Source organism: Caretta caretta, chromosome 7 (genome assembly GCF_965140235.1).
Source record: "Caretta caretta isolate rCarCar2 chromosome 7, rCarCar1.hap1, whole genome shotgun sequence".
NCBI lineage: Eukaryota > Metazoa > Chordata > Testudines > Cheloniidae > Caretta > Caretta caretta.
Window position 1 is genome coordinate 10,979,130 of NC_134212.1, and position 7,437 is coordinate 10,986,566.

Sequence of the window (7,437 nt, forward strand, 5' to 3'; positions counted from 1 at the left end):
AAATAAGAGGTTCCACATCAGCCTTTTGCACAAGGTTCATTCCACACCTTACCTAAAATATTTCCTTGTAGAAAAGGCCTCACTGTGTCTCCTTGGACAACTCAGTTCACATCTATGTGCCTCAGATTTTCCCACCTTACAATGGGAATACTTCCCTACCTCCCAGGCTGAGAGAAAAGTACTGTTAGAATCTTGGACGGCTGGAGTTCTAGAAGCGCCAAGTATTGTTCTTACTGTTGGGTTAGGAGTATGAGACAAGAGCCAGAAAGGCTAGATGAGAAGAAAGTCATGGGATGGCCACCATTTTGGCAGACACAGCAGGGACTGAAGTAGAGACTGTGGAAGAACTGCTAAAGCTTGAGCTAGAGTGCCAGGGCTCCCTAGTTTGGGCTGTACGCACTTGTATCTTCTGTGGATTGGCACAGAGGAAGAGCTGTACGCACACCAGTGGGCTACATTCACTCACATCTGTGGGAAATATGATGGGAGGAGAACCAGTGTTTTGGCAGCCATCAGACCAGATCATTGCAAACTCATATCTGTCATCCACAAAAATCAAAGCCTACAAAGTACACCCAGGGTTGTTGTTCTACTGACCCCAGAGTATCCTGGGGGATTTTCACAGACAATTAAAGTCACTGCACTGAGGAGTTACTGTCGAAATACTGCACTGCACAAGGTACAGTATGTGAGTGGTTATACAATGGTGTCAGTGAAAATAGTGATTTTTTCATTTCTACATGGATACATTACTCCTCCAAAAAGTCATTTGTACTCAATGCCATTTGTCTGCAGTATATTGCTAATCAACTACAAAGACATTTTTGGGCAGAGGGTATTGGTTGACTCCATGTAAATAGGTGGAACCTTTTGATTAAATACAAATGCAGATGCAGTAACTCACAGTGCATTGACAACATGCAGCACAGACCACTGGAAGGGGCTGATTCTGTTCTCATTTACCCTGGCATAAACCAGGAGCAAGGCTCCAGTTCAGCAAAGTACTTTAGCATGTGTTTAAGTCCGTCATATTGAGCAAAAGAACTCAAGCACGTGCTTTAGTTCCTTTTAAATCAATGGGATTACTCAAGTGCTTAAAATTAAGGACTTGCTGAATTGAGGTCAATGGTGTTTCATTGTGGGTGTGAGATCAGACTCAGACCCAGAGAATTCCATCTGCTAAAATGCCCCTGTTAATAGCTGCACACGTTAGCCAGCAAAAGAGTGTTACAGATCAGATCCTGCAAGGTTAGGAGAAGCCTAGGCTCCCTTTGATTTCATTTCAAGGAGAATGCTCAGAACACCACAGGACCAGGCTCTAGAGGACTATGTTAGCTAAAGAAATAAACTTTGTATGTTCCCCTTCAGAGGGTATCACATAAAACATTACGGTAACTGTTAAAAGAATATGGGGTGTGTGTGTGACAAGATGATTCATTAAGCAGGTTTCTCTCCCATCAGCTAATATAACAGGTTTATGACTTTGGAGACAAACTGACAAGGTTCGTAAAACATAACAATGAGGTGCTATTTAACCCAATGAATAGCATTCCAGTGAAAGCTATGAGGATGTTTAAAAAAATAATAAATAAGGAATTAGCTTTTGTTCATTTGTCAGGCTAAACAGCAGAGCTATTTGGGGCTTAATATTATCTTTAAAGGGTTTATTTTTTATTTTTAAGCAATTGCACATTTCACTCGCTGTTGGTAATTAATTCCCCTCTCTGAGCAGCAATGATAACACTTCATTTAGATTTCACAGATGTGAAGTGATCGCTTTTAAAAATCTTTCATCCTTCAGCTCTGTTTGATGGATATCTCAGATGACAGAAGACATGATTAACTTGAGGACAGACAGAAAGTGTAAGTGGCTGTTCAGATTCACTCAGAGCACAGACACAGGAAAGCAATCTGGGTCTTTGAACTTGACCCCTATTATCTGATGACTCCCCACACCATTCCCACTAAGGTTTTCTCTAAACACTTCTCTGGCTCCCTAAGCAGAGGTCCTGGATCACCTCCCTGGTTAGTTTATTCCAATGGCTCTTAACCTTTTCCATACAGAGACCCCTCTCCCACAAAACACCTCTCCCACCCAGCTTGGACTTCCCTCCCTTCAATTTAGCAATATGGAAAGGGCACGGTAGTCTCAACCCCAGATCTATTCAATTCCCAGTTGTTCTGTTACGAATTTACTAAGATGTGGGGGGTAACATTTTCAAAAAGTGCCTAAGTGGTTTAGGAGTCTAAAGTTACTTCTGCTTATGAGAGCTTATGTTTGTACAGCAACCTATTGTAGACACAGCCAACACCGACAGAAGGGGTTTTTCAGTCAGTGTAGGAACCCCACCTCCCTGAACAATGTTAGGTATGTCTAGAGAAGCCCTCTTCCATCAACCTAGTTGCGTCTACACTGTGGGTTTTGTCAGCATAGCTATGACAGATGTAACTTTTAAGTGTAGACCAAGCTTGAGTTCCACAGACTTTCAATAAGATTTAGTGAGTGTCTACACAGGAAAAAAGGGGGTGTAAACTCAGGCCTGGATTTCACTTAAAATGTCACACCCGAGTACTATAGTTAAAAAGACCTAACCCCCAGAAATAATGCAATAATAAAGCAATAATGCTTTATTAAAATGACCTAACCCCCAGCAATAAAGCAATAATGCTTGCTTGGGGCAGCGGATTACATACAGCAACAGAAATAACTTTTCCATTGATGTAGGAAGTGCCCATACTAGGGCTATGTCTACACGGGCAATTGAACGACAAAACTTTTGTCTTGTGGAGGTGTTAAACCCTCTCCCCCCGAAAGACAAAAGTTTTGCCGATGACAAGTGCCAGTGTGAACAGCGCTTTGTTGGCAGGAGCGCTCTCCTGCTGACAAAGACAAACGCCGCTTGTTGGGGGTGGAAGTATTTTGCCAGCAGGAGAGCCAACAAACTGCAGCTATGCGGTGCGACTTTTCACACTAGGATTGTTCGGGCCCACAATTTCCAGCAGGTACAGGTTCACTGTGGGAGGCTATTTATAAGCAGGGCTCAGGTGCTTCTTCCTCTGTATCATCTAACCTTGATCTATGCAGAGTCAGACAACATGGTGGTAAAAATGTCTGAGCGCACCCAGGCCTTATCTCCACTGCAGCTTCCTCTGGTGGACCTGCAGCGGTCTGAAAAGTCTCAGTGAAGGTCTAACACACAAAAAGGTTCTACAAAGGTTAGATGGTAAAGATACATAATACATGAGGGATTTAAACCCAAATATCTGTTGGCATCTTGTAGATAATATCACCTATCACATTCACTCCAGCAGAAAAGTAAATGCTATGGTTATCGTCTATATACAGCCTTGGAGTAATGTGACAGGGCACTTTTCACCTGTAGATATTTGAGTCACATACAAGGAGTTTGGTGCTGACCCAAAGATACCAGCTGATGGCTGTTCGGTGGGTTTTGTGGGTTGGTTTTACCTCTGTTCCTAAGTGTATCCGGGGAGCCTAAGGATGGTTATCAGCAGAGTCAGCAGCAAGCCCAAGGATTAAAAGGTATGGGCAGCCAACCCCTCAATTCATTTCTGGTCAGGATTGAGGCACATTGGCAGGGCAGCTGACTGGGGCATCCATTTAGTGGATAAAGAGAGGATCTCAGTCTCCGAGGATAGAATTCCAGCCCCTTTTCACAAACACTAATTCCCTTTGGCAAGTACAGAAAGAAAGCAAGCTTGAAACCTTAACTAAAGGCTGGTCTTTGGATTGCAGCATAAAGGGAGCTCAGTCACTGAAGCCATCAATTTTCATAAGGCAGGGAAAACATATGGGAGACAAAGTCCTCTTAGCCTTGGTGTGCTTTGCCAGCTCATTAATATGATAGCAATAATGCCCTTACTTGGAGGTGGTGGTGGTAAGAAGAGTCCTGCTATGGAAATCTGTGACACGTTTGCATTCCAAGTTCTAAAGAAAACAGAGAGGAAGCAAAGGATTAAAGCAACAAAAAATGTTAATTTTTGCAGATTAGCAAAATAAGTAATTAAAAACAGGATAGTAATTCCAGGGCTCAGAGGAGAGAATTACAGGACCTGCTGGCATATAAACTGCAAGGGGATTTTATCATTCGCTCCGCTTCTACACACTGGAATAAATCAAGTCTGGTATTTGCTGAATTAATTGATGGCAGAAAGCAGATCTGAAAAATTGGTTTCCTTAACTTTCTGAAGCATTACATTAGGTTATGATAGTTTAGAAATACCTGCTGCTTGGGTCACCAATTTCCTTACATTTGCAAGGTGAAAAAAAATCCCCTATGTACAGTACTGTACATTCATTAGATTCAAAGTTGATAAATTAAATTCAGGCAAGCACAATCCCAAGTGCCTCATGTAATGATGTGAGGATATAACGAAGTATGAGATTGGAAAGCGGCAGGGTAGTGATTTTGGATTCTCTTGCTCTGAAATTGGAGAGTTACAAGCAAGTTATAGTTAAGTGGAAAGTTTAGTTCTCTGGAGTTCACAGAAGTGGACAAGTTTACTCTACATGTTGAGCAGTGATGGGCATGAGATGGAAAGTTGAGATCTTCCCCATAATTTTTGGGTGGGAACGGATCAGATCCAGTGCTGCAATCTGGGCATATTTCTGCCATTGATGTGAATTTGTGCTTGCGGGGAAGAAGTTACTCAAAGAACCTGAGCTTTTCACTCTTTGTGGAGAAAGGATTTGGCACAGATGTAGACCGGACTCCTTTGCTTTAATGTCTCTGCTATCTGACACCATTCTAGTGACCCTCATTGCAGGGGACATCACCCATTTTGATCTCCCAGTTACCTGCCTTCCACCTCATATTTATTGTTCAAAATGATTTACCTCAGGTATAGAGAGTCCTGGAACACAGGTTATGTATGGAGACAATTATTTACTCTGCAGGAATGAAGCGTTCAGGAGTTAAAGTTTCCTGCATGAATGGCTTTTTTTTGTCCCCCGCCATATTTTTGGCCTTCATCACATCCCACATTTGGGTCGTGGCAGGTTTAAAGGTATCAACCCAACAGAGCGGGAAGAGAAAGTTGCAGCTAGGCTGGAATACAGTTGAAATGTCACCATAAACTGCATTTATATTAGCCTGTTGTGTTAATAGATAACAAAATTGTTCAGTAGCCTTTAGTTTTCATCAAAGTATTCTAATAATGCACCTTCAAGTGGTTCCCAATAAAGACGGGCTGAACCAAATACCCCCAGACTCTGGGAAAAATTTGGATCTAGTTGGCCTGGATCTACCCAGGGTATCTCACAGCAGTATGTACACCCCCTACTGGTATCAAGGGGTCCACAAAGCAGCAGCCAAGGAGCTACTTATGATTGACTGGCTCTAGCCGGATACGAGATAAAAGACTAGCGGTAGAATAGCCTCTTGGGGATTGAGCACTGCACTGTGATCTGCTCACCCATTTTGCTGGTGGCATCTGTGGCTGCCTGTATAAAGAAGGCACTGTGGGAGGGAAACAAGTTAAGCCTGCCAGAGATTTTAACTTGGCTCTTTTCTACTCAGGGATCACTACATGTCTAAGGATCTCAAAATGACCCTCAGAAGCCAGGGACAGATCCTCAACTGGTGTAAATTGTCATTGTTCCATTGACTTCATAATTTCCAAGGCCAGAAGGGACCATTGTGGTCATCTAGTCTGACCTCCTGTAGAGCACAGGCCATAGAACTGCCCCTAAATAATTCCTAGGGCAGAGCTTTTAGAAAAACCTCCCATCTTGATTTAAAAACTGCCAGTGATGAAGAATCCACCCTGACCCTTGATAAGTTGTCCCAGTGGAGCTAGGACAATTTATACCAGCTGAGGATCTGCCCACAAATATTTGCCATCAAAAGCCCTGGCAAAACACACCCCATTCTAAAGCTGATCTTGAAATAGAAACAAAACAATTGCATAATGCATAAGTGCTGCATGATTTGCAGCACATACAGTTCATGCTAAATCCTACCCCAGATGTTTACAAGAGGGCTGAGATTTTATTTGTAAAAACAACAGCTATTTTAGTTATTTGTGTTCATTTTTTTAATTCACTTTTGATCATTCCATCAGAAATATTCCCACTGCCCAGAATGCTTTGGATGAGTCTTCGAGGTCAGTAATAAAGGTGTGGGATGTTAGTGGATCCAGTATTATTATTCCTAAACTGTGATATTTCAGAGCAGTACTGAAACAGTCTGGGAGAAAATCCTAGTGTGTGTATTAGCATTATTATTAATTATAGTACCTACAGGGCTCAGCTGAGATTGGAACCCCATTGAGCTTTGTTTGCACTGTGCAAACACATACTGACAGCCATTGCCTGCCCCGACTAGCTTTTACAATCTGCCTTCTTGCAATCAGGGAAAAACTCCAGTCTGGAAAACAGGGCTGGGTGGGGAGTAATCCAAAATGTAATGAGTTTGGGCTTTACGATGCATTCATAAACCAGGCCCATTATTTACTAATCTATTGGGTATATGAAAATACACAGTGAGCATCACTATTCTTCAGAATAGTCCTGCAGTGTCCAGTGTTAGTATTTGAGATCCAAGCTTAAAAACAGGTCACCCAAGCCATCAGTACGTCAAATGCACATATTAAGTTTTGAATAAAGCTAGAGGGAACCGGGCAGACCAGTTTAGAAGCTTCACTGATTTGTAAATGCTAAAGGGTTCAAATAAGGTCAAATTGAACTGAATGCCCGGTATTCACAAAATAGTCAAACATTTGTTTTCCAGGCTTTAATGAGTTCGGCTGAAAACCCACAGCCTGGTTTTCCAGGGGAAGTAAAACTTGATTCTGAAAATTCTTTGGTAGTTTTTCAAATGGTCAGTTAATGCTATTTCCCTGTGTAAAACTTATACCATACACCATAACTCTGTTCTGGAGCACTCACATGCTGTTTGAGGAAAAAGAACAGAGGATGGAAGTGTAGGTGCAGGATTGGAAACCAATTAAAAATGTGGGGAAAGAATTAACTTTGAGAGAAGTGTCCGTCTATACTTAGCTGTGATTTTGAGCCAGATTTTGGCTACTTTGGCTTCAATAGAGCAATGTAGATTTGTACCAGCTGCGGATCTGGCCCTTGACCCCAGCAGCGCTAGTATAGTGTATGTTTACAGTGCACATTTAACTGAGGTTTTTACCTGGGTTTCAGCCTTAAGCCCACCTACCCCTTTTGGAGGTGCTTTAAGCCAAGCCTACCTGACTTGGCTGCGGGGTGAGAGGGAAGTGAAGGAGGCTACAGACCAAGCTCCACTGTAATTTGGGCTGGAACCCATCCACTTTGCTGTGGTTAATAGGTGCATCTGAAGAAGTGGGTTTTTCACCCACGAAGCTTATGCCCAAATAAATCTGTTAGTCTTTAAGGTGCCACTGGACTCCTCATTGTTTCAATGAAGGGTTATTATGGGTGTATCATTC

The 7,437-nt window shown here is 42.4% G+C and overlaps 1 long non-coding RNA gene across 1 annotated transcript in view; it reads right to left on the reverse strand.

Moving 5' to 3' along the window:
• The window catches only part of LOC142072675 (uncharacterized), a 68,043-nt gene extending 64,092 nt beyond the window's left edge, over positions 1-3,951 (reverse strand). The window contains exon 1 of the long non-coding RNA XR_012669183.1: positions 3,885-3,951. This is a non-coding gene — a long non-coding RNA (uncharacterized LOC142072675). The remainder of the gene's footprint in view (positions 1-3,884) is intronic.
• Positions 3,952-7,437: the final 3,486 nt, after the last annotated feature.